The following is a 23,607-nucleotide window of genomic DNA, read 5'->3' as shown; positions in this document are numbered from 1 at the left end:
ATTAGAACCCAGGTCCTTCTGACTCTCAAGCCCGGGCTCTATCCGCTAGGCCACACTGCTCCTCTTCCACAGCTCCCACCACCCACTCTGTCCCGGACAGACGTCCCAGCCTCCATCATGGCCGACCTTCCCAGAGGCCTCTGCTGCCCCTCAGGTGGCTCTCTCAGCCGTCCGCCGCCGTGTGAGTCCGCTGCAGCGGTCCGGAGTGATGTGCCGAGTGTCTGACGTTTTAAAAAAGCTGTTCTATTTATGGGAAGTCCCGGGAGCCACTCGGTGCAGGTAAATTACGCATTCGTTGGAGACGTCGTCCGATCACTACCACGGGGCACGGTCGGAATCGCTGCAGAAAAAGCACCAGCGCTGGCAGAACTTTGATACGACAACTACTCCAATGCAAGGCTGAGAGAGGGAAGCTCCACCTCCTTCGCCTCCCCCTCCCCGCCCCGTGATCCTTGGCGTTTTCTTCCTGTACAAAAGCAAACCCCTAATGGGCTCCTTGCTGTTCTATTCACTTTTTGATTTGTCAATTCTGTACGCCTGCCAACGCCGGGCACTCTTTTGTAACACCTTGTACTCGGGATATAATAAAAACACGAAACTGATTAAAAATACCGGGAGTGCGGCGGCAGCCGGGACCATATATTCTGGGCCCTGAGGAAGACCGTTTCTCTGCAGAATCCAACAGACCCCATTCACGTTATTAAATTGTCGCGCTATTCTCCGCTCCGGCCGCGAGCCGGTGATGTATGAAAGCGCCCTTTGGAAAATTAACCGGGGAAACGCTGGACTCTCCCGGGCCTCGGCGGCTGGGTTTACGGCAGGTCCAGCGAGCCCGCGGAGTCCAGATGAGCTCCAGGTTAGAGATCCGCTCGGCCGATTAGGAGCCAAGCTCAGCCCGCCACCCGGCTCATAATAACCAACGTGGTATTTCTTAAGCGCTTACTGTGTGCCAAGCACTGTTCTCGGTACTGGGGTAGATACAAAGTCATCAGGTCAGACACAGTCCCTGTACCATATGGGGCTCCCGGTCTTAATCCCCATTTAACAGATGAGGTAACCGAGGCTCAGAGAAGTGAAGTGACTTGCCCGAGGACACACAGCAGGCATGCGCAGAGCTGGGATTAGAACCCAGGTCCTCTGACTTCCGGGCTCTTTCCATTAGGCAACACTGCTTTACGATTCATGACTCCACTAGGCTCATGCCCCTGGGGGAGATACATGTCATCTCCCGCTTGGCGAGTGGGACTGCCGAAACAGAGACCTTGGTTTTCCTGGGCATCTCACCCCGCTCTCCAGGGCTGTCCAGGCCTGGGTAGCAGCAGGGGGAAAGCTGCTGGTCTGCCCAGACCTGGTTGGAGCGGGAACTGTCTTGGGCAAAGATGTGAGAACCTGGCTCAGGGCTCTACTCTGGGAGTCTGGAAGTTGGGGAGGCGGGTACTGGAAGTCTGGGAATGGAGGAGGAAATAGTAAATGACCAGAGAAATAGGCAAAGCAAATCATCCCCCCCTTTCAGTCAATCATTCAGTGGTATTTACTGAGCAATGGCTGTGTGTAGAGCACTGTATTGAACATTTGGTGCTTGGCACATAGTAAATGCTTAACAAATACCATAATTATTATTATTATTTGGGAGACACCTGGGAAACAGCACGGCCTAGCGGATAGAGAACGGCCTGGGAGTTAGAGGACGTGGGTTCTGATCCCAGCTTTGCCGCTTGTCTGCTGTGTGACTGAGAACAAGTCAGTTCGCTTCTCTGGGCCTCAGTTCCCCCATCTGTAGAATGAAGATTGAGACTGTGAGCCCCAAGTGGGACAGGGACTGTGACCCACCTCAGAAGCCTGTATCTACCCCAGTGCTTAGTATAGTGACTGGACATGGTAAGCACTTAACAATACCATCATTATTACAATTAAGTAGAGTTGGAGTCACAATCTCTGCCCTCAAGGTGCTTACAATCCCAATGAGACAGGCATTAAAATGAATCAGAGAGAGAGGAAGCAGCAGATTATAAAGTTGTGGATGAAAATGCTGGGGGGCCGGGGTGTATATCCAAGTGTTTAAGCAGTATAGACCTTTCGCTTGAAAGCTCACTTCTACATTGAAAGCTTGAGGGCATAGATTGTCCTTACTAACTCCTTTACGCTCACCCAAGTGCTCAGTGCAGTGTTCTGCACACAGTAAGTGGTCAATAAATGCCATCGATCGATTAATCCGCGCTGATCCACTACACAATACATCAAACGTTCTCCATCCTAATGGATAATAAGATTCAGATCCGAGCCACTAACTGCCATTCCAGCCGACAGATCAGTCAATCGACGGTATTTATAGAGTGCTTCCCTGTGCGGAGAGTTGGACTGGGTTTGGGAGAGTACAACTAAGTTAGTAGATACGATCCCTGCCCTCAAGGAACTACAGTCTAGTTCTCATAATTGTTCTCTTTCATTTTCTCTCTCTCTGTCCCCTCTCCCTAATCTCCCAGGGAAGGCAAGCAACCCTTTCCTGAAGGATTTTTTTTTTTTAATTTTATTTGCCCTGGTCAAACAGTCTTCTTTCCAGCCCAACATTCCCCCGACTTTATCCCGATGTTAATCCTTGTCCTTTTTTTCCACTGCCCATTACCGGGCCCCTATCAGCTCAGATTTATGATCTGTCAGCAGTGTTGTGATTAGATGTCATCCCTGTCTTTCTATTACTCCGATATTGATAGATAAAATTCTATGGTGATGCATCGCCTGCCCTTTCAAAGGTTACCGCCAGCAGATGCCGAGAATCAATACGGCTCTTATCTGTCACAAACCCCAAGAAAAGCCCGGTAAACAAGGCTCGCGGAGAGCCGGAGAAGCAGGTCAGGGAGAGAGGAGTTGATCGTGTGCGTCAAGGCCGGGGGGGGCGACCGGGTAGGGTCGTGAGGTCGCCCTGGTGGGGCTCCGACCGAGCCGGGAGGCTTCGGGGCAGGGAAGCGCTGTGGCCTAATGGAAAGTGCGGGGGGTTGGAAGTCAACGGATATGGGTTCCGATCCCAGCTCTGCCACTTATCTGCTGTGTGACCTTGGGCAAGTCATTTCGCTTCCTTTGCGCCTCACTTACCTCATCTGGAAAATGAACATGGAGCCCTGTGTGGGATATGGGCTGGGTCCAACTTGATTAGCTTGTATCTACCCCAGCGTACAGAGACTGACACATAGTAAGTGCTTAACAAATCCTGTACAAACAAACCAAAAAAGAAAAAAAGAATCCACAATCACGCCCGTCTTCAGGGCAGATTTCTTCCTCCGGGACGGTCGCCCCACTCTCCCTGGCTGGAGGCCGCCTGGCTGCTGAGGTCAACGGGAGGGGGATGACTGTGGCTAATGGTCCCTTTTCTACTGTCAGCTTGTTGTGGGCAGCGACTGTGTCTGTTTATTGGTATACTATACTCTCCCAAGCATTTAGTACAGTGCTCTGCACCTGGTAAGTACTCAATAAATAAGACTGACTAGCCTTGCTAGTCACATCCACAAGATGGCCAGGCCTCCTGAAGAGATGCTAAATAATCAATGATGATGGCATTTATTAAGCGCTTAGATGTGCCAAGCCCTGTGCGATATGCACTGGAGTAGATACAGTACAATCAGTTTGGACACCGACCTTGACCCACCTGAGCCCGTTGTTGGGTAGGGATTGTCTCTATTTGTTGCCGAACTGTACTTTCTATGCACTTAGTACAGTGCTCTGCGCATAGTAAGTGTTCAATAAATACGACTGAATGAATGAGAACAGGTATTTTACCTGCATTTGACAGATGAGGAAATTGAGGCTCAGAGAAGGTAAATTACTTGCCCAAGGTAATACAGCAGGCAAGTGGTAGAGAGCCTGGATTAGAACCCAGGTCTCTTGCCACCTCAAACTCCTCCTCCTCAATTCCCGCCAAAGGCATCAGTGGCAATCAGGGGTACTCTCGGGATTACCAAAATGTTCTCATTCAGACCTCGAGACTTGTAAGCTCCTTATGGGCACGGAACATGTCTACCATCTCTGTTGTATTCTGCTTTCCCAAGTGCTTAGTACAGCGCTCTGCACACCGTAAGTGCTCAAAGAAAACCACTGCTCGATTTATCTTCTTTTTATTGTATTTGTTAAGTGCTTACTATATGTCCAGCACTGTTCTAAGCCCTGGGGTATAAAGCAAGTTAATCAGGTTAGATACAGTCCTTGTCCCACGTGGGGCTCACAGTCTAGGTAGCACTGTATTTACTTACGCGCTCAGCACAGTGGCTTGCACACCGCAAGCACGCACTAAACACCAATGAATAATTGATTCTGTTATGGAATGTGTAGGGGAGGGAAGTTGGAAAGAAAGGGGGAGGCGGTATGCACTATGATGCCTGTGATATTTATGAACTACAAAAACATGGCAGTGGTTAGTCCACACTAGACAACACTAGAAGAGGAAGCCCGGAGTTCATTTGCAGCTCTTCTTCAGAGTGTGCATAGCTGCCACTGATTTACACAATTGGGCTTATTTTTTCCACTCACGTTCTTTTAACCCGGTTCATATACCTCTGCTGGCATCTCCATGAGACCATATGCTCCTCGTGGGCAGGGACTAGGTTTGACTATTGTCTGACCCCTGGTACCTAACTGTGGTATTTTTCAAGTGCTTCCTGTATGCCAGGCACTCTACTAAGCGGTGGGGTGGACACGAGCAAATCGGGTTGGACACAGTCCCTGTCCCACGTGGGGCTCACAGTCTCAACTCTCATTTTACAGATGAGGTAACTGAGGCACAGAGAATAATACTAATAATTATGGCATTTGTTAAGCGCTTACTATGTGCACAGCACTGTTCTAAGCGCTGGGGAGGATACAAGGTGATCAGGTTGTCCCATGTGGGGCTCACAGTCTTCATCCCCATTTGACAGATGAGGTAACTGAGGCACAGAGAAGTGACTTGTCCAAGGTCACAGAGCAGACAAGTGGCGGAGCCAGGATTAGAACTCATGACCTTCTGGCTCCCAAAACCGTGCTCTATCCACTACACTGTGCTGCTTCACCTGATCCGAAGCTCTGCATTAGGTTACATCCAATCAATCAATCAATCAATCTTACTTATGGACCACTTACTGTGTGCACAGCACTGTACTAAGAACTTGGGAGAGTACAATATAACAGAGCTGGTAGACACATTCCCTGCCCACGAGGAACTCACGGTCTAGAGGGGGAGACAGTCATAAATATAAATAAATACATCATGCATCTGTACATAAGTGGCTTGGGGCCGAGGGAGGGGTGAATAAAGGGCACATATCCGAGTGCAAGGGTGACCAGAAGGATGTGGGAGAAGAGAAAATGAGGCCTAGTTGGGGAAGGGCTTAATCCAAGTGAGGAGGCAGAGGATGAAGAACAAAACACGCCCTCACTCTGAAGGTTCTGGAAACTGGAAGATGCTTCCTCAGAGAGGTTTTCTTTTTTTAATAATAATAATGATAATGTTGGTATCTGTTAAGCACTTACTATGTGCAGCACATTGTTCTAAGTGCTGGGTAGATACAGGATAATCAGGTTGTCCCACATGAGGCTCACAGTTAATCCCCATTTTACAGACGAGGGAACTGAGGCACAGAGAAGTGAAGTGATTGCCCACAGTCACCCAGCTGACAAGTGGCAGAGCTGGGATTCGAACCCATGACCTCTGACTCCCAAGCCCGGGCTCTTTCCTCTGAGCCACGCTGCTTCTCCGATGACATTTAGCAATGATGCTGCTTTTAATGACATTTACTAAACACTTACTTATATGTCGAAGGGCTGAGGTCGAAACAAGTCAATCGGGTAACACATCCCCGTCCCATGTAAAGGGGAGAGAGAACAGGTATTGAATCCTCATTTGAGAGATGAGGAAATAGAGGCACAGGGGTGTGACTTACCCAAGGTCACATGGCAGGCAAGTGGCAGAGCCGGAATCAGAACCCAGATTCCCTGACTCCCCGGCCCCGGATCTTTCCGTTAGGCCAAACTACTTGTCAAGGGGCGGGGCGGAGGGGGAACTGCCTGAGAAAGGAACTCCGCAAAATTGCCAGAATGATTCAGGAAGAGGATTAAAGAGTTGCGGGTGTTGGCTACCAGACCCAGAATCTGGGCCAAAGTCAAAGAGGCAAATAACGAAGCCCCACGACCCACAGTAGAATGGCCATAATGAGAGTGAGGAGGGTCTTTCCGGAGCGAAGTGGACTTCGCGTCCAGCCCAACGTCTCCAATCTCCGGTGGGCCCGCTTCAGAAGGGACTGGATTTCGGACGGATTTCTCTCAACTCCTAATTAACCCTTCCCAGGTGTGCCAGGAAGAGGGAGGTCGGCAGGGAGAAGAGAACGTGAACGAGCTAGAGTCCAAAGCGAACCGACTCAGACGGTCCCAGCAGCCAGCTGCCTCCACCCGCCTGTTTAACTAATACTCAATTAGGATCAACACTCATTTTTTATTAATGCCGTTCTAAGACAATGGCTCTTTTATCTCCATTTTCTCTTCCAGCTACATTACTACCAAGGACACTCTCACACTAGATCTAAAGGAGGAGACCCTGATGAATTGGGAGTTTAAAATACAAATGGAATTTCCTTTGTCTGTCTTGACTTGTTTTATTAACATCTGAAGGTTGATTGGTAGCTGGTTCCCCGGGCAAGAGAGCGTCGTGTGTCCACCTGGGGCTTTGCACACACAATTAGCCAACGCAAACACCGCCCGGTTCCCGATCGAGGGGAGCTTATCGGCCGGCTGGCAGGTTGAGCTCCGGAGCGGTCCCTGCCGGGGTTGGGTAGCGCGGGCGACGTGGACGCGCAGGACGAATCCGTCGCCGGAGTTTCCGAGCCCTGGATGGGCCGGGGGGAGGCTGAGGGTCCTTACCCGAGCCTTGCTCTGCCTCTGAAGAGCCCGGTGTAAAGAGCCCAGGGGCGGGAGTCAGGAGACCTGGGTTCTAATCCAGACTCCGTCCCTTGCCCGCTGTGTGACCTTGGGCAACTCATTTTACTTCTTCACACTTCAATTCCCTTAACTGTTCGACGGAGAGTCAATCCTTGTTCTCCTTCCTGCTTAGACTGTGAGCTCCCTGGGGGACAGAGACTGTGTCTGATCTACTTATAATATCTGCTGTATTGTATTCTCTCGAGCGCTTAGTACAGTGCTCTGCAAATAGTAAGCTCTCAGTAAATATCTTTGATTGATATTTTAGATATATTTCTACATGTAATACATATAATTCATTCGTTCAGTTGTATTTTGAGTGATTACTCTGTGCAAAGCACTGTACTAAGTGCTTGGGAGAATACAAAATAATAACAGACACATTGCTGCCCACAATGTGTGTGTATATATATATGTATATATGTATAATACTTACAATATATCAACCCATCACTTAGTCCAGTACTTAGCACAAAGATACACCATACCACAATTATTACTCTTACTATTAAATCAGGAAAACCAACCTCTGCCCCATCCCTCCCATGATGCCTTAGGGGTTGGTCCTCACTCCTCTCCGGAGTTGCCAGCCTTGGTGGAAGGGAGAGCCGGAACCATTCTCTGTTCTGGTAGAAACTACTTTTAGAGATTTTATGATGTTTAATTTTCAATCTAGCTTCGCCCCAGCAGACAGGACTCTAGAAGCCATTTTTCCCATATCCGTTTCACCGGTCCAACTCCTGGGCACCCGTTGCTCTGGCGAGCGAAAACAAGAATAAGGATTGGAGAGTGGTATTTATTAAGTGCCCAGGGGTTGCCCGAGAGCTGGGGAGATTCAAGATGACCACGTGTGGAGGGGATGCCACGTCACCCTGAACATCAGCCTGAATAGTTGGGAACCTTCTGTCGGTTTGAACGTCCAAGTTCACCCTACTCCTGCGACTGAGCCAGCCCTTCTGTGTGCCCATGGATGTTCCCATGCCAACGAGGGCAGCATGAAGCTGTGGCTTCCCAGGGCAGGTGCTGTGCCTCCTATTTAACATTGGAGAGTTACACTCTCAAATTGAGTCTGACATTGCTGCTCCCGGGGCTAATTTCTCCAGCATCTGGCGCCTTCCTCCACGGGGACGCGGGACGCGGCCTGCTGTCGGGGCCCCACTCCCGTCCACCCCCTTCGTGCTCGCCATCTCCTCGCCGAGCCACTAGCGAGGTGGACATATCTAAATTTCTAAATAATAATGATAATAATGATCACAGAGAAGCTGCGGGGCCTAGTGGAGAGACCCCGGGCCTGGGAGTCAGGACGGCCAGGTTCTAATCCCCGCTCCGCTGCTTATCTGCTGTGTGACCTTGGGCAAGTCATGTCATTTCCTCTGTGCCTCAGTTACCTCATTTGTAAAATGGGGATTAAGATTGTGAACTCCATGTGGAGACAATAGCACAGTACCTGGCACACAGTAAGCACTTAACAAATACCATCATCATCATCATCAGCAAGGGGCAGAGCCGGGATTAGAACCCAGGTCCTTCTGGCTCCCAGGCCCGTGGTCTATCCACTGGGCCAAGCTGCTTCTCAGCCAGGTTGGGGGCCGCCTTCGCCTCCCCCGGATACCGACACGTTCGGGGATTTGAGCCTCTTCCAAGAGCCCGGAGCTCCGTTCCGACGGCGTCGACTCGGATGAGGCCAGCCGGTGTGCGGCTCTTGGAGGGATATTTACTTACATATTCAGTACAAATTTACAGTACCTCGCTGGCGAATGAAACATCACTTAGGAAGAGAATACCACATCATTGTGGGAGATAAATCAAACAACCACTTCCTATTTCAGCACACCCAGGGAAAGAAGGAAAAAAAAAATCACCCTTTCTGAAGCAGCAGGGAGGTGATCTGCCCATCTGAAAGTGGTCCCGCCCTATTTCTAGCGAGCTGTTAGCTCCGCTGAAGCCGCTCTATCCAAGCCTCCTAAACCAACATGGCCTCCATATGTTCTCCCTGAAAAGGGACTCTCACTCATTCATTCAATAGTATTTATTGAGCGCTTACTATGTGCAGAGCACTCAGCAGCAACACTAGGCGGGAAGGGATGAAGGGGGTCTCCTGGGAGGGGGGAGGTCTCCCGCACATTCAGTCATCCCCAAGCATGTGGAGAAACCAGGCTGGATACTACGGCTCAATCTTTTTAGGCACTTACTACGAGCTAAGCGTTGTGGTACGTGCCACGTTAGGAGTTAGAACAGTCCCCCTTGGAGCTCGCCGTCCATTTCATTCCCTTTTGACAGACTTGGGACAGTGGGCTGCCTCACCTGAGACCGGCCACGGCTGGCCTTTGGGTTACCGAAGGCACATCTCCTTCAAGAGGCCTTCCCTGACTAAGCCCTCCTTTCCTCTTCTCCTCTCCTTTCTGAGTCACCCTGACTTGCTCCTTTTATTCATCCCCCAGCCCAGCCCCACAGAACTCAGGTAAATATCTGCATTTTTTTATTTATTAATTTCTATTTATGTCTGTCTACCGCTCTAGGCTGTAAGCTCATCGTAGGCAGGGAATGTGTCTGTTTATTGTTATATCGTACTCTCCCAAGTGCTTAGTACAGTGCTCTGCACACACTATGCGCTCAATAAACATGTCTGACTGACTGGATCTCGCTCTAGAGAAGTTGGCCCAGGTGGCTTGGGGGCTGACTTGGGTCTTCCTCTCCAGGTTTGATGACTACCCTCCTGTCCTCTGAAGAGAGGGTCTTCAGTCACAGGAGGTGAAAGATTTTACTACAAGAGCTCCAGGGGCACCTCCTTCTTTCAAACCCCCGGTCCCCCATACCATGCTGGCACCTCCTTGCCCCATGGTAAAACCCAGGGCTCTCTCCTGAACAAAGACTTCCTGCAACTGTTGGGATGGAAGGCGTCTCACCAGGTCAGTCAGTAAATCAATCAATCATATTTATTGAGCACTTTCTGTGCAGAGCACTGTATTAAGTGCTTGGGAGAATATAATACAACAGAGTTGGTAGGCACATTCCCTGCCCACGGTAACCTTACAGTCTAGAGGGGGAGACAGAAATTAATATAAATTAAGGATTTTTTTTGGAACGGCATTTGTTAAGCACTTACTGTATGCTGGGCACTGTACTAAGCGCTGGGGTAGATACAAGCTAATGAGGTCAGGCAAAGACTATATCGCAGCCCGGAACCATTTATCAGATCAGCAGATTCGCTTCCCAGCTCCACTGATGACCCTGTTGGTCTTCATCGAGCCAGAGCCGGGACGAGGTTTTGGATCCATCTGATACGGGGGGATGCCTGGGCTTCCCCTTCCCGACCCCATAGATGATAGAACCCAGACCTGGAAGTCAGAAGGAACTGGGTTTTAATCCCAGTTCCACCACTGGTCTGCTGTGTGACCACCCTCCCCTATGACCACCAGTGGCTAGAGAGCCACCATTGCCCTCCGAAAAGTGGAATCGCCTACATGCTCCTCTAGACTGTGAGCTCCTTGGGAGCAAGCAACGTGCTTACCAACTGCATCGTATTTTCCCAAGCGCTTAGAACAGTATTCTGCACACCATAAGCACTCAATAAATAACATTGATGGATTGGTCGATGCTCCTCGGCCCTGCTGGTGCAGAGAGTTGTTCATGCCATCCTTGCCTTTCTCCATGACCACCACCCGCTAATCGACTCAGGTTTGCCCTTCCGATTGAGGGGGCAACGGAGAGCAGTCCTTTCCATTCATTCATTCAATAGTATTTATTGAGCGCTATGTGCAGAGCACTGTACTAAGTGCTTGGAATGTACAATTTGGCAACAGATAGAGACAATCCCTGCCCAATGACAGGCTCACAGTCCACCGTCCTTTGCCCGGGGAAAGGACTACAGGACCCGGACAAAGAGTGGTCACACCGTTATCTGCTGGATTCTCTCCTTCCAGATCCTGAAGGTCCAGAGTTGGGGCCGGGGGGGAGGGTCCAAGAAAGACCGTAAACTCCCCAAGGCAGAGGCTACGTCTATCAACTCTGCTGTACTGTACTCTCCCAAGTGCACAGTACAGCTTTCGGCATACGGTAAGCGCTCAGTAAGTACCACCGATGGGCTCGGTCTCTCCCAAATCCCTCGGAGAAAGGTGCGCCTTCTATAAAGAGAGCAGGCTGGTGCACTCCGAACGATACCGCTTCTTCCCGTTTACACTTCCCAGAGAGAATAAACAGGTACATAATAACAAAAGCCTTTAGTCCAGATTTCATATCAGACACTTTGATGAATAGGAGCCTAGAGGGCAACAGATTTATAAGTTTTAAGTCTCTCCCGCAACACAAACTGTCCTGATTTATCCTTTTGATAAAGGCGGTTCGGAGTGCTACTTTACCGTATTTATGATTTTATAGAGGGGGGAAAAAATGTTGATTCAGCCCTCAATCTGCCACCGCTGGAATTATAAATGGTGGTAAGAGACCAATACTGATGCCTATAAATATTAATCTATTCCCTCCAAGTCCCGGGCCCCACTCCATCCCTGTTTCTTCCGGAATTCTTCTGCCTCCTTGCTGCATCTTCACAATTTGCTTTATTGGGTAAAACCTGGTGAGGAACAGAAAGGACAGTTCTACAAGGAGAGGAAGGAGAGAAAGCAGCGCGGCCTAGAGGGGCAGGTTGGCCTAGAGAAAAGAACACGGGCCCGGGAATCAGAGGACCTGGGTTCTAATCCTGGTTCCGCTGACTGTCTGCTGTGGGACCTTGGGCAAATCACTTCTCTGTGACTGTTTCTCCTCGTTTGTAAAATGGAGACTAAGACTGTGAACCCAATGGGGGACAAGGACAGTAACCGACCCGATTATCTTGTTTCTTCTCCAACCTTTGGTACAGTGCCTGGCACATAGTAGGTTCTTAAATACCACAATTATTCTTCTTATTTTTATTACAAAGCTCTTTCTGCTGCTGTTCCTCCTCCCTCAGCCAGCTCCGCAAAGTCCCGATTCAATGTTTACTTACAAGTGGGCAAATACTTCTTTCTCACCAACCCAGGGATACACAGGAGCTTCTACTTGTGTGCAAACATTTCTCTCCTCCGCAGGGAAAAAGAGATAGAAGAGTTTACCCAGCTCTCTTCTACTAAAAAGTAAGAATTGTGGTATTTACTGAGTACCTACTGCACGCACTGAACTGCTTGGGAAAGAGACTCGTTCCCCTAAAACCTCTCTGGATTCAATCAGTCACATTTATGAAGTGCTTCCTATGAGCAGATCACTGTACTAATCGCTTGAGAGAGAACAATACAACAGAATTGGCTACCGCGTTCCTCCCTGCCCAAGATGAGCTTATGGTCTAGATTCCTGCTGATCCTCCCATCCAGTCTATCGATAAATCAATGATATTTTTATTTATGATATTTGCTATACGCTTACTGTGTGTCACTGAACTAAACAATGGGGTAGATACAAGCTAGTCAGGTCAGACGCGGTGCCTGTCCCACATGGGAGTAACATTCTTAATCCTCATTTTACAGATGAGGTAACTGAGGCATAGAGAAGTGAAGTGACCTGCCCAAGGTCACACAGGAGACATGCAGAGGAGCTGGGTTTAGAACCCAGGTCCATCTTACTCCCAGGCCGGTACTCTATCCACTCTACCACGCAGCTTCCCTGGTGGTATTTCTGATCGCTTGCTGTGTGACCCTGGTACTGACCTGGGCGAACGGATAGCAAGACCCATTAAAACACACGCACCACCTCTTCATGGCATTTAGCATAATAAATGCAACGATGAAAGTAATAAAAAACAGCATTTATTAAGTGCATATGATGTGCTAAAGGCTAGGGTAGATACGAGATTAAGAGTTAGGAGAGTCTCACAAGGGGCTCACTAACCTATTTTATTCCCATTTTACAGATAAAGAAACTGAGGGCCAGAGAGGTAAAATGACTTGCCAAAAGTCATACATTAGGCCAGTGGTGGAGCCGGGATTTGAACCTGCGTCTTCTGTCCCCTCTAGACTGTAAGTTCCTTTTGGGCGGGGAACATATCTACTGACACTGCTGTACTCTCCCAAGTGCTCAGGACTAACCTTCAATATATACCACTGATTGATTGATTCTGTCTCCCAGACCTGGGCACTTTCCATTAGGCCATACTGCCTCCCACAAGACCATGCTGCCTCCCACCAGGCCAGGACTACTGACCTCCAAGAAATATCACGAGGGGCACAGGCTCTCCCTGAAAATCTTTAGCCTTGTGGAAAAAGCCTGCTGTGTGATCTCGGGCAAGCTGTTCCTCTATTTCCTCATCTGGAAAATGAAGGTTAAATCCCTGTTCTCCCTCCTATTTAGACTGTGAGGCCCGGGTGGACGAGGACTGTATCCGCCCTGATTATCCGGTGCCTATCCCAGTGCTTAGAATAGCACTTGACACATGTAAGCGCTTAACAAATATCCCACTTATCAATACTGTCTACCAGCTGCTTAGTAGCAGGTTGAAGGAGTGGGGCCAAGAGCCCTCTCCTCTGGCCTGCAGCCTCTCAACGGCCGACGAGAGGAGAGAGATGTAAGCGAGTCCTCTCCCAGCCGGGGGGGCACGGCAGGCCCGCGGACAGCTTGGCAGGTGGGCTTCTGGCCCCTGGCTATTGGTAGCCCTCAACATTGGGGCCAGGGGTTGGGGGCTGGGGGCTGGGGGGTGGCGGTCAATACGGGTGTAAAGATTGCCCGCCACCACACCAGGTTTGCTTCGTAGAGGGTAGTTCTGCGACCGGCTCAGGAGCCCAGAGGAGGCGGTGTGGGGAGACCTGCATAGCTACAACTGATGATAATAATAATCTTTATTATTATTATCATGCTATCTGTTAAGCACTTACTATGTGTCAAGCACCGTCAAGCCATGAGAGCAGCGGAGCTTAGTGGATAGAGCATGGGCCTGGGAGTCAGAAAAACCTTGGTTCTAATCTCAGCTCTGCACCTGTCTGCTATGTGATCCTGGGCAAGTCACTTCATTCATTTATTCATTCGTACTTATTGAGTGCTTACTATGTGCAGAGCACTGTACTAAGCACTTGGAAAGTACAATTCAGCAATAAAGAGACAATTCCTGCTCACGCCGGGTTTACAGTCTAGAAGGGGGGAGACAGACATCAAAACAAGTAAACAGGCAGCAATATAAATAGAATTATAGATATGTACATATATAAACAAGTCCTGTGGGGTGAGGAGAGGGGGGTGGAGCAAAGGGAGCGAGTCGGGGTGACATGGAGGGAAGGGGGAGCTGAGGAAAAGGGGGGCTTAGTCTGGGAAGGCCTCTTGGAGGAAGTGAGCCTTCAAGAGGACTTTGAAGGGGGGAAGCGTGATTGTTTGGCGGATAGGAGGAGGGAGGATGTTCCAGGCCAGAGGAAGGACGTGGGCCGGGGTTGACGGCAAGACAGGTGAGATCGAGGCACAGTGAGGAGGTTAGCACCAGAAGAGCGGAGTGTGCGAGCTGGGATGTAGGAGTCACTTAAATTCTCTGTGCCTCAGTTACCTCATCTGGAAAATGAGGATGAACACTGGGAGCATCATGTGAGACAGGCACTGTGTCCAACCTGATTACCTTGTACTTACCTCAGTGCTTAGTACAATGCCTGGCACAGAGGGAGCTATTAACAAATACCATTTAAAACACAACTAAAAAGCACAGCAGTAGAGACGAGTAAGTCAGATCAGACACGGTCCCTTTCCCACAAGGGGTTTGCAGTCCAAGGGGAAAGCAGAACAGGCATTTCATCCCCAGTGACAGATGAGGTGGAGGGACTTGCCTGAGATCACTCAGAAGGGTCGGTGGCGGGGTCGGGATTAGAACCCAGGTCTCCTGACTTCTAGGCTTGGGCTCTTTCCATCGGGCTACGCTGCCTCTCTACCTCTGATGAAAAGGTAGAAAGACGGAACCTAAACCTCCTTCGAGAAGCCCCAAGATTAAAGCAAAATGGCTGCCTACGGGATGAGAATCCAGATCATCGGGAGAAGGCGATCGGGGAAAAGTTTCTGTACTGCTATAAACAAGTCTGAGAACCAAGATGCCTCTGCCTGAAGACAGAGAGCGTGCCAATAGCACATTTGTAATTTATCATTTGCTCCCACATTAAATTTCAGAAATGTCTCTTAAATGTTCCTCATTAACTGAACACATTATTCAATTCGGCACTAAATTTCCAATAGCTCTTTTAACTAGAAAAGGGAGTCGAGGACTCTTACCAGATACCGGGTGGATAATTGAATGAGTCCAGCAATGTTTTCAAAAGTCAAAGAAAGAAAAAAAAAAAAACCTACAGAAAGGCACTGATCTATCTTAGCCTGATTATTACGCATTTAACAAAACTGCGAGGTACCTTTAAACACCAGATACAAAAATAAATTGTGTTTAGTTTTTAATTAAGTCTTTATCTTTCTACAAAAAAAAAAAATTCAGCCCGGGGGGTTTACATTGTCATTTTAAACAAAAGTAAATGGTAAATGCCTTTTACATGCCACGCCATTAGACATAATTATGCAACGGGTAAAGCGTGTATCACGCTATAAATGTCATTTGGTTTTACAGTTATAAACTCATCAACATTTATCAAAACATCGCCTGGAGAAAGAATGAGATAGCTCCAGCGAGTGACACATTCAATGCTGTCTTGGAAAAGTCATGATTTAAGGACAAACTCCTGCACCCCAGCTACACATCTTCTCACCTCACCTATTCCACTGTAACACGACTCTGGACCCGATGCCCTGCAAAGACACTCCTGGCCCACCTCCCTTCTTCAGATGCTGAAAAATGATGGAGGGGGAGAGGCTGGCAGTGCCAGCTTCTCGTAAGGTGGGCAGCGGAAGAGTCTTCCCCTTGGATTTCACCGGCAGGAAGCCACTGTGGTCTAGTGGGAGCAGCGTGGCCTAGTGGAAAGAGCCTGGGACTGGAAGTCAGAGGACGTGGGTTCTAATCCTTGCCACCTGCCTGCTGTGTTACTTTGGGCAAATCACTTCACTTCTCTGGGCCTCAGTGACCTCATCTGCAAAATGGGGATTAAGACTGTGAGCCCCGTATGGGACAGGGACTGTATCAGACCTGATTATCTTTGTGGGACGGGGACTGTATCCAACCTGATTATCTTGCATCTACCCCAGCGGATAGAACAGCGCTTGGCAAATAGTAAGCACTTAAATACCACAATTATTATTATAGTTATTAGCACAGGGTCGGTCTCACTCAAGTCTCAGTCCCAGCCCTGCCAATGGCTTGTTGTGCGATCTGGGCAAGTTGCTTAACTTCTCTGGGCTTCCGACTTTCTGTTCTGGAAGGATGGGGACAGGATGCCTGCTCTTCCTCCCTCTTGCGACCCTCCTCGGACCTCCATTTCCTCACTGTTATAAAGTGTTTAAAATGAGGGTTAAATAATAATAATAGTACTCGTTAGGTGTTTCCTACGTGCTAGGCACTATTCTAAGGGCTGGGGTGGACACAAGCAAATTGGGTTAGACACGGTCCCAATCCCATGCAGGCTCACAGTCTCAATCCCCATTTTTTTAGATGAGGTATAACTGAGGCACAGAGAAGTGAAGTGACTCCCCCAAGGTCACACAGCTGACAAGTGGCAGAGCCAGGATTAGAACCCATGACATTCTGCCTCCCAGGCTCGTGCTCTATCCACTAGGCCGTGCTGCTTCTCTGAAGCCGTGAACCCCATGTGGGACATAGACTGTGGCCAACTAGATTATCCTGTATCTACTCCGACACTTAGTACAGTCTTGTCTTATGCTGTCGAGTCATTTCTGACCCATAGTGACACCACGGATACATCTCTCCCAGAACGTCCTGCTCTCTATCTGCAATCGTTCTGGGGATATATCCATAGAGTTTCTTGGTAAAAACATGGAATTTGTCTACCGTTGCCTCCGTCCGCGCAGTAAACTCGAATCTCCGCCCTCGACTCTCTCCCGTACCGCTGCTGCCCAGCACAGGTGATTTTTGACTTGCAGCAGATGGCCTTCCACTCCCTAGCCACTGCCCAAACTGGGAATGGAATGGATAGGCCTCTGCTTGACTGTTCCTCCTGTAGCTGAGACTGGTAGAGTACTGGAAACTCTCCACGTGCAACCCTGAGAGGGGATTTAGTACAGTACTTGGCACATAGTAAGCGCTTAACAAATTCCATTAAAAAAAATTCCCGCTTGCACTTCCAGTGTGCTGCTGTATCCCCACCTGCCTACTCTCTTGTTGCACCCACTGCCGTAATTCATCAATCGTATTTACTGAGTCCTTAGTGTGTACTGAGCACAGCGCTAAGCGCGAGGGAGAGTACAATAAAGCAGAGTTGGAAGACACATTCCCTGGCCCCGATTAGCTTAAGTTTAGAGGACTGTAACACTTCCAGCAGAAACACTACCGGCAGGGACGGGGGAGCGCGCGTGGTTCTATGCAAAGTACAGCACTGCGATCGATGGATCGATAGAAAACGTTAACCGAGCATCTGCTGTGGGCAGAGTGCCGGTCTAAGCGCTTGGGAGAGTACGAGGGAATTAGTAAAATATGATCTCTGCCCTCAAGGAATTTACAATCTGGTACGAGAGACAGACACTCAAATAAATGGCAGATGGGAAGGAGGAGAAAACGGGAATATGTGCACGAGGTAGCTTTTAAGCAATAGAGTGTGTACGGTCCGTTCCAAAGACCTACAGAAGGTGGTGAGGGCTTCACGCTTAGCTGCCGGAGAATCGCTATAGTGAACGCTGGGGGAATAAAAATGAATCACGGAAGGCCTCCTGGAAGGGATGGGATTTCAGGATTTGGGGATGATGAGGAGAGCGGTGGACGGTCAAAAGTGACAGGTGAGGAGGTTCCAGATGGGGAAGGGGGTGAGTAAGAGGAGAGGAGTGGCAGAGAAAGAATGAAGCACAGCGATTTGATCAGCTTGAGTCAGACAGTCAGTCGATGGTATTTATTGAGCGCTTAGTGCGTGAAGAGCACTGTTCTAAGGGCTTGGGAGAGTACAATACAACAGTAAACAGACACATTCCCTGCCCATAGCGAGCTAACAGTCTAGAGGGGGGAGGCAGACATTAATAGACATAAATTACAGGTATGTACATATGTGCTGTTGTGGGGCTGGGACAGGGGATGAATAAAGAGAGCAAGTCAGGGTCACGCAGAAAGGAATGAGAGAAGAGAAAAGGAGGGCTTAGTCAGGGAAGGCCTCTTGCAGGAGCTGTGCTTTCAGTAAGGTTTTGAAGCGGGGGAGAGTAAATGCCTGACAGGTATGAGAAAGGAGGGGAACAAAGAGTGCGAGCTGGGGTGTAGCGGGAGAAATGAGTGGATACTGAGGTATTTGAGACGGGCCCGAAACTCGCCTGTCCCTTATGACTGGACAGTCCACCCCCTCCAAGACCGTGGGCCTTGTGTGGGACTGGGGACTGTGTCTGATTTGATCAGCCTATTACCTCCCCCGGGGTATGGCCGGTGGATAAACGCTCGGTAAATACCGTAGCCATTTTTATTTGGTTCGATTGCCTCGGCCAGCAACGGCATTCAGCCTAGCGAGCAGCGAGAGTCCCCGGGTTCTCCGGTCACATTTCACACTGAATTCAACTCAGGTCCTGGACCCGATGTTTGGGCAGGAGGTGTGGACTGAGGCAGCACACTGTGTAACAGCTCTCCTTTCAGACAGCCATTTCCCTCTCCCCAGCAGTCTGGCAGTTATCGCCGAGGGAGACTCGTCCCTTGAAGAACAAAACAGTCGGGGACGAGGGAAAAAAAGTCTCCTTTCTTGCTTGGTCCCCAATTGAGTGGTACATGACTCGCGGCTCCGAAGGTCCGGACGCTGGGCCAGCGCGCTATCCGACCCACAATGCTTCCGGGCGATTACCGTCCACCGCGTGGACTGGGCCCCTGTGGAGCACTTTCGGGTCCTCGGGCAGGTTAACAACAGGTCAAGGGGATGCTGATCTTTGCTCTGGATGTCAGCTTTTAGTCCGAGCTCCCACGTGAGCCCCAGGTGGGACAACCTAATTAACTTGTATCTTCTCCATCGCTTAGAACAGTGCTTGGCACATAGTAAGTGCTTAACAAATGCCATCTCCCCATTTAGACTGTAAGCACCTGAGGGCAGGGAACGTGTCTACCAACTCTGTTGCATTATATTCTCCCAAACACTAAATACTCAGTAAGTGTACTCAGTAAATACCACTGATTGATTGATTGAAAGGGAAGCAACGTGGCCTAGTGGAGAGAGCACGGGTTCTAATTCCGGCTCCGCCACTTGTCTGCTCTGTGACCTTGGGTCAGCCAGTTCACTTCTCTGTGCCTCAGTTTCTTCAACTGTAAAATGGGGATACCTATTCTCCCTCCTACTGTGAATCCTATACGGGACAGAGACTGTGTCTGACTTAATTAACTTGTATCTCCCCCTGCGCTTAAGGACAGTGTCTCAGACATTGTAACAAAATAGCACGACACGGTCGATAGATCCCGGGCTTGGGAGTCAGGAGGCCATGGGTACTAATCCCGATTCTGCCCCTTGCCTGCTGTGTGACCTTGGGTAAGTAACTTCATTTCTCTGGGCCTCACTTACCTCATCTGGAAAATGGGGATTGAGACTGTTAGCCCCATGTGGGACAGGGACTGTGTCTAACCCCATTTGTCTGTATCCACCCCAGCACTTAGTACAGTGCCTGGCATCTTGTAAGCGCTTAACAAATGCCACAATTATGATCATTATTATTATCATAAAAAGAGTCTGCCTCCTGCCGTCTAGCTCTCCCCACTCCAGTCCATACTTCACTTTGCTGCCTGGATCATTTTTCTACAAATCGTTCAGTCCACGTTACCCCACTCCTCAAGAACCTCCAGTGGTTGCCCATCCACGTCCTCATCAAACAGAAATGCCTATGGGCTTTAAAGCACTCACGCGACACCCTCCCACTTCATACTCGCCAGACGATCACTTGCCCCACCTTCAAAGCCTTATTGAAGACACATCCCCTTCAAGAGGCCTTTCCCGCCAGACTCTCATTTCCCCTTCTCCCCCTCCCTCCTGCATCACCCTTTCCCTTGGATTTGCACCCTTTATGCACCCCTCCCTCAGCTCCTGAGCACTTATGAACACACCTGCGATTTATTTATTTATATAAACTGTCTTCCCCACTAGACTGTAAACTCACTGTGAGCAGGGATTGTGTCTACCAACTGTTATACGGTACTCTCCCAAGCGCTTAGAACAGTATTCTGCGTACAGTAAGCACTCAATAAATACTATTGAGAAACTGTTAGAAGTCGAGCACCGAACTCATCTGGGACTCCACCTTTTCATCTGGAGAGTGGGGCTAGGGAGACGATCCCGTCTCCACTCCCCGGGACGGCCGCATGAGGAAGTCGGCCGAGAGACGCGGGGCAGCCCCGACTGGCAAGGGGCCCTGAGAATTCGAGGGGTTGTTAGTGTTGGCACGTTGACACCGACGACGTGGTACAGTTGCCTAGCAACCACTCAGGCACGCACAGAGCAGGGCTGAGTCAGGTGGGTTATTGGAGAGAGATGTATTTTGCTTGCAGGTTCATTTTAACTCTTCTAAAAAGGACGCATGCAGCCCCACTCAACTGACAAAACAAAAATACATTAGAAGATAATGGGGCATGTTCCACTTACGGCTCAACATGCCTTGTTTTCCCTCGATCAGAGACGTGGTAGAAAAGAGAAATGTGATCTCATTAGATGTAATTTTCAATTTACTGATCTTGGCGAATATTAAAAAGCATCCACTCACCACCAACAGGTAACTGCCCGAGGATAAGGGGAGAAGGAACTTGGTTATCGCCACTGCCTGTATTTAATTTCAAGCCTGCTAGCTCGACGCTTCAGAGCAAAGCCCGCTGACAACAGGTTATTTAAAATTGATGTGTTTTATCATTACCCATCATTAAAAAAAGATGCTTTTGTATCACTTCAGAAGAGGCCGGGAGTGAATATTTAATGTTTCGGCTAGTATCCATTAATCCGACATTTCCCCAATTTTTTATGGAGTGGCTGTTTGAATGGTTCTGGGTAGTTTTTTAAACACACTCCGTGGCATTTGATTTCTACTTGAGAAGCATTTGTATTTCTGCTTAAAAAATCTACTCGGCAACCGCCGCCGAATGGGAAACCGTTTCAGACAATAAGCACCATAGGGCTTAGGAGGGAAAACATTCTCCTACGACAGCTCAGGCCTATGAGGAGAAGAGGTGTGGCCTACTGGATAGAGCACGGGCCTGGGAGTCAACGGACCTTGGGTTCTAATCCCGGCTCAGCCGCTTGTCTCCTGCCTGACCTTGAACAGGGCACTTTGCTTCTCTATCTCAGTTACCTCATCTGTAAAATGGGGATTAAGACTGTGAGCCCCAAGTGGGGCAGGGACTGTGTCCAACCTGATTATCTTGTATGTACCCTAATGCGGGCACATCGTAAGCACTTAGATACCATTTTTTTAAAAATAAGAAAGGAGATGGAAGAGGACAGGAACAGGACAGGAAACCTAGAGATGCAGGGTGAAATCTTCCAAGACACGCTTTGACCCCGGCGTGAGGTCAGGCCTGGGACACATGGCGATGAAGTCAAATCCGGGAAGGCACCGGAGAAATATTCCTTGGTCCACGGTGGTTAAAAAAGGAGATGAAGATTAGAGGCTGGCAGCTCCCCCATGTCTTCCCCAAAGGCTGCTGGCGGGCAGGTCAAGGGGATCCCGAGAGACGACAGAGTCGTATTCCTTCACATCAGCGGTCTTATGGGCAGCGACAGCTGGGGAGGACACCAAAATGGTGGACGTGTCCAGCAAGGAGGTGGGGATAAAAAAAAATCACGGGTGGCCTGCTGGAAAGTGCCCGGGTCTGGGAGTCATTCATTCAATTGTATTTACTGAGCGCTTACTGTGTGCAGAGCACTATACTAAGTGCTTGGAAAGTACAATTCAGTCGGAGGACCTGGGCTCTAATTTGGGCTCTGCCACTTGCCTGCTCTGCGACCTTGGGCAAATTATTAACTTCTCTGTGCCTCAGCTACCTCCTCCATAAAATGGGGATTAAATCCTCCCTCCAATTTACACTGTAAACCCCCTCTAGGACAGGGACTGTGTTCAACCTGACCCATCAATCATACTTACTGCGCCCTTAATTGTATGCAGAGCACTGTACTAAGGCCTTAGGGGAGGATAATCTAACAGATCGGGTAGACTTGTTCCCTGTCCAAATGGAGTTTACAGTCTAGAGGAGGAGAAAGTTACCTTGAACGAATGAATCTACCTTAGCACTCTGTACACTGCCTAACCTTAGTAAATACTTTACAATTTTCATTAAAAACAAGAAGTAGCATGGCCTAGAGGAAAGGACCCAGGCCTGGGAGCCAGAGAACCTGGGTTCTAATCCCAGCTCTACCAGTTGCCTGCTGGGTGACCTTGGACACGGCACTTTCCTGGGTCTCAGTTTCTTCTCCTATAAAATGAGGATAAAAAACCTTTTCTCCTTCCCTTTTAGATTGCGAACCCCATGTTGGGCAGGGCCCGGGTCCAACCTGATGATTATATATCTGCCCCAGCGCTTAGCTTTTTTTAATGGTATTTGTTAAGCACTTACTATGTGCCAGACATTCTTCTATGCGGTGGAGTAAATACAAGCAAGTCAGGTTAGACTCAGTCCTGATCCCACATGGGGCTCACAGTCTTAATCCCCATTTTACAGATGAGATCACTGAGACCCAGAGAAGTGAAGTGACTCGCCCAAGGACACACAGCAGACAAATGGCAGAGCCAAGAACAGAACCCAGATCCTTCCGACTCCCCGGCCCATGCTCTATCCACGTGCCCAGTACAGTGCTTGGCACATAGTAAGAGCTTAACAGATACCTTCATTACCATCCACGCGAGGGCATGGCAGTCGGAAACCGTAGGGTCGGTCTCCTGACTCACCCAGCCCGCGACCCTGGCTCTGACAGCGGGCCCGGGACCCCCGGAGGAACCGGCCACCGACCGCCCCACGGCTAAGAGACCGGACGGTCCCTCGGCCATCTTGGTGCGACAGAGCCAAATATTCCCGTGCTGAAGAATTCCCATTCCCAACGGCCCGGCTTTCCACACCCCCGCCATGAGACCGGGCCAACCCGGTGTTTGGGCAGGGTTGAAGCAGGTGGCCGGGGGGCTGGAGTCTGAACATCTATTACTGAATGTAATCGTTTTAATAATCCTCATTAGCAATCACAATGCCGCTCATTAGAAGTTCAAAGCCCGCTCAAGGCAGAGCGTGGAGGTAAACGCCGACTCCCCGGTGGCCTCCCCATCTAGATCAGTCACGTGGCCCCCCGGTCACCCGAGCCGCATCCGGAGAGTTCTGTCTCTCCGTCGGAGACCTGGCCCCTGGTGAAAGGCAGCGGGCTCACAGCGATCGCTCCCTCCCTCCCTCTATCCCCGATCGCAATTTCTCTCACCCTCTGAGCCTCCCTCTGCTGCCTCGGCAGTCAATCGATAGTATTTATTGAGCTCTTATTGTGTGCAGAGCACCTATACTAAGCGCAGGTAGAATCATCCCTTTGGATTCTGGCTCAGCGGGTCAGAGATCACACAGAACCAGTCCGCGGCAGAAAGGGTCGCGTGGAAAGAGCACAGGCCTGGGAGTCGCAAGACCTGGGTTCTAGAGGTAAAACACCTGCCTTCAAAGACCTAGCT

The 23,607-nt window shown here is 49.5% G+C and overlaps 1 protein-coding gene and 1 non-coding gene across 6 annotated transcripts in view; both read right to left on the bottom strand.

Moving 5' to 3' along the window:
- The window catches only part of CADM1 (cell adhesion molecule 1), a 334,381-nt gene that overhangs the window by 85,135 nt on the left and 225,639 nt on the right, over positions 1-23,607 (bottom strand). The gene's annotated exons all lie outside the window — the stretch shown is intronic.
- On the bottom strand, positions 16,898-17,035 carry LOC114815339. The gene has a single exon (XR_003763102.1). It is a non-coding gene; the product is annotated as a small nucleolar RNA SNORA7 (small nucleolar RNA).

The sequence above is a fragment of the Ornithorhynchus anatinus genome, chromosome 11 (genome assembly GCF_004115215.2).
Source record: "Ornithorhynchus anatinus isolate Pmale09 chromosome 11, mOrnAna1.pri.v4, whole genome shotgun sequence".
In the NCBI taxonomy this organism is placed as follows: domain Eukaryota; kingdom Metazoa; phylum Chordata; class Mammalia; order Monotremata; family Ornithorhynchidae; genus Ornithorhynchus; species Ornithorhynchus anatinus.
The sequence above is the reverse complement of the archived record's forward strand: the minus strand, read 5'-3'. Positions and strand labels throughout refer to the sequence as shown.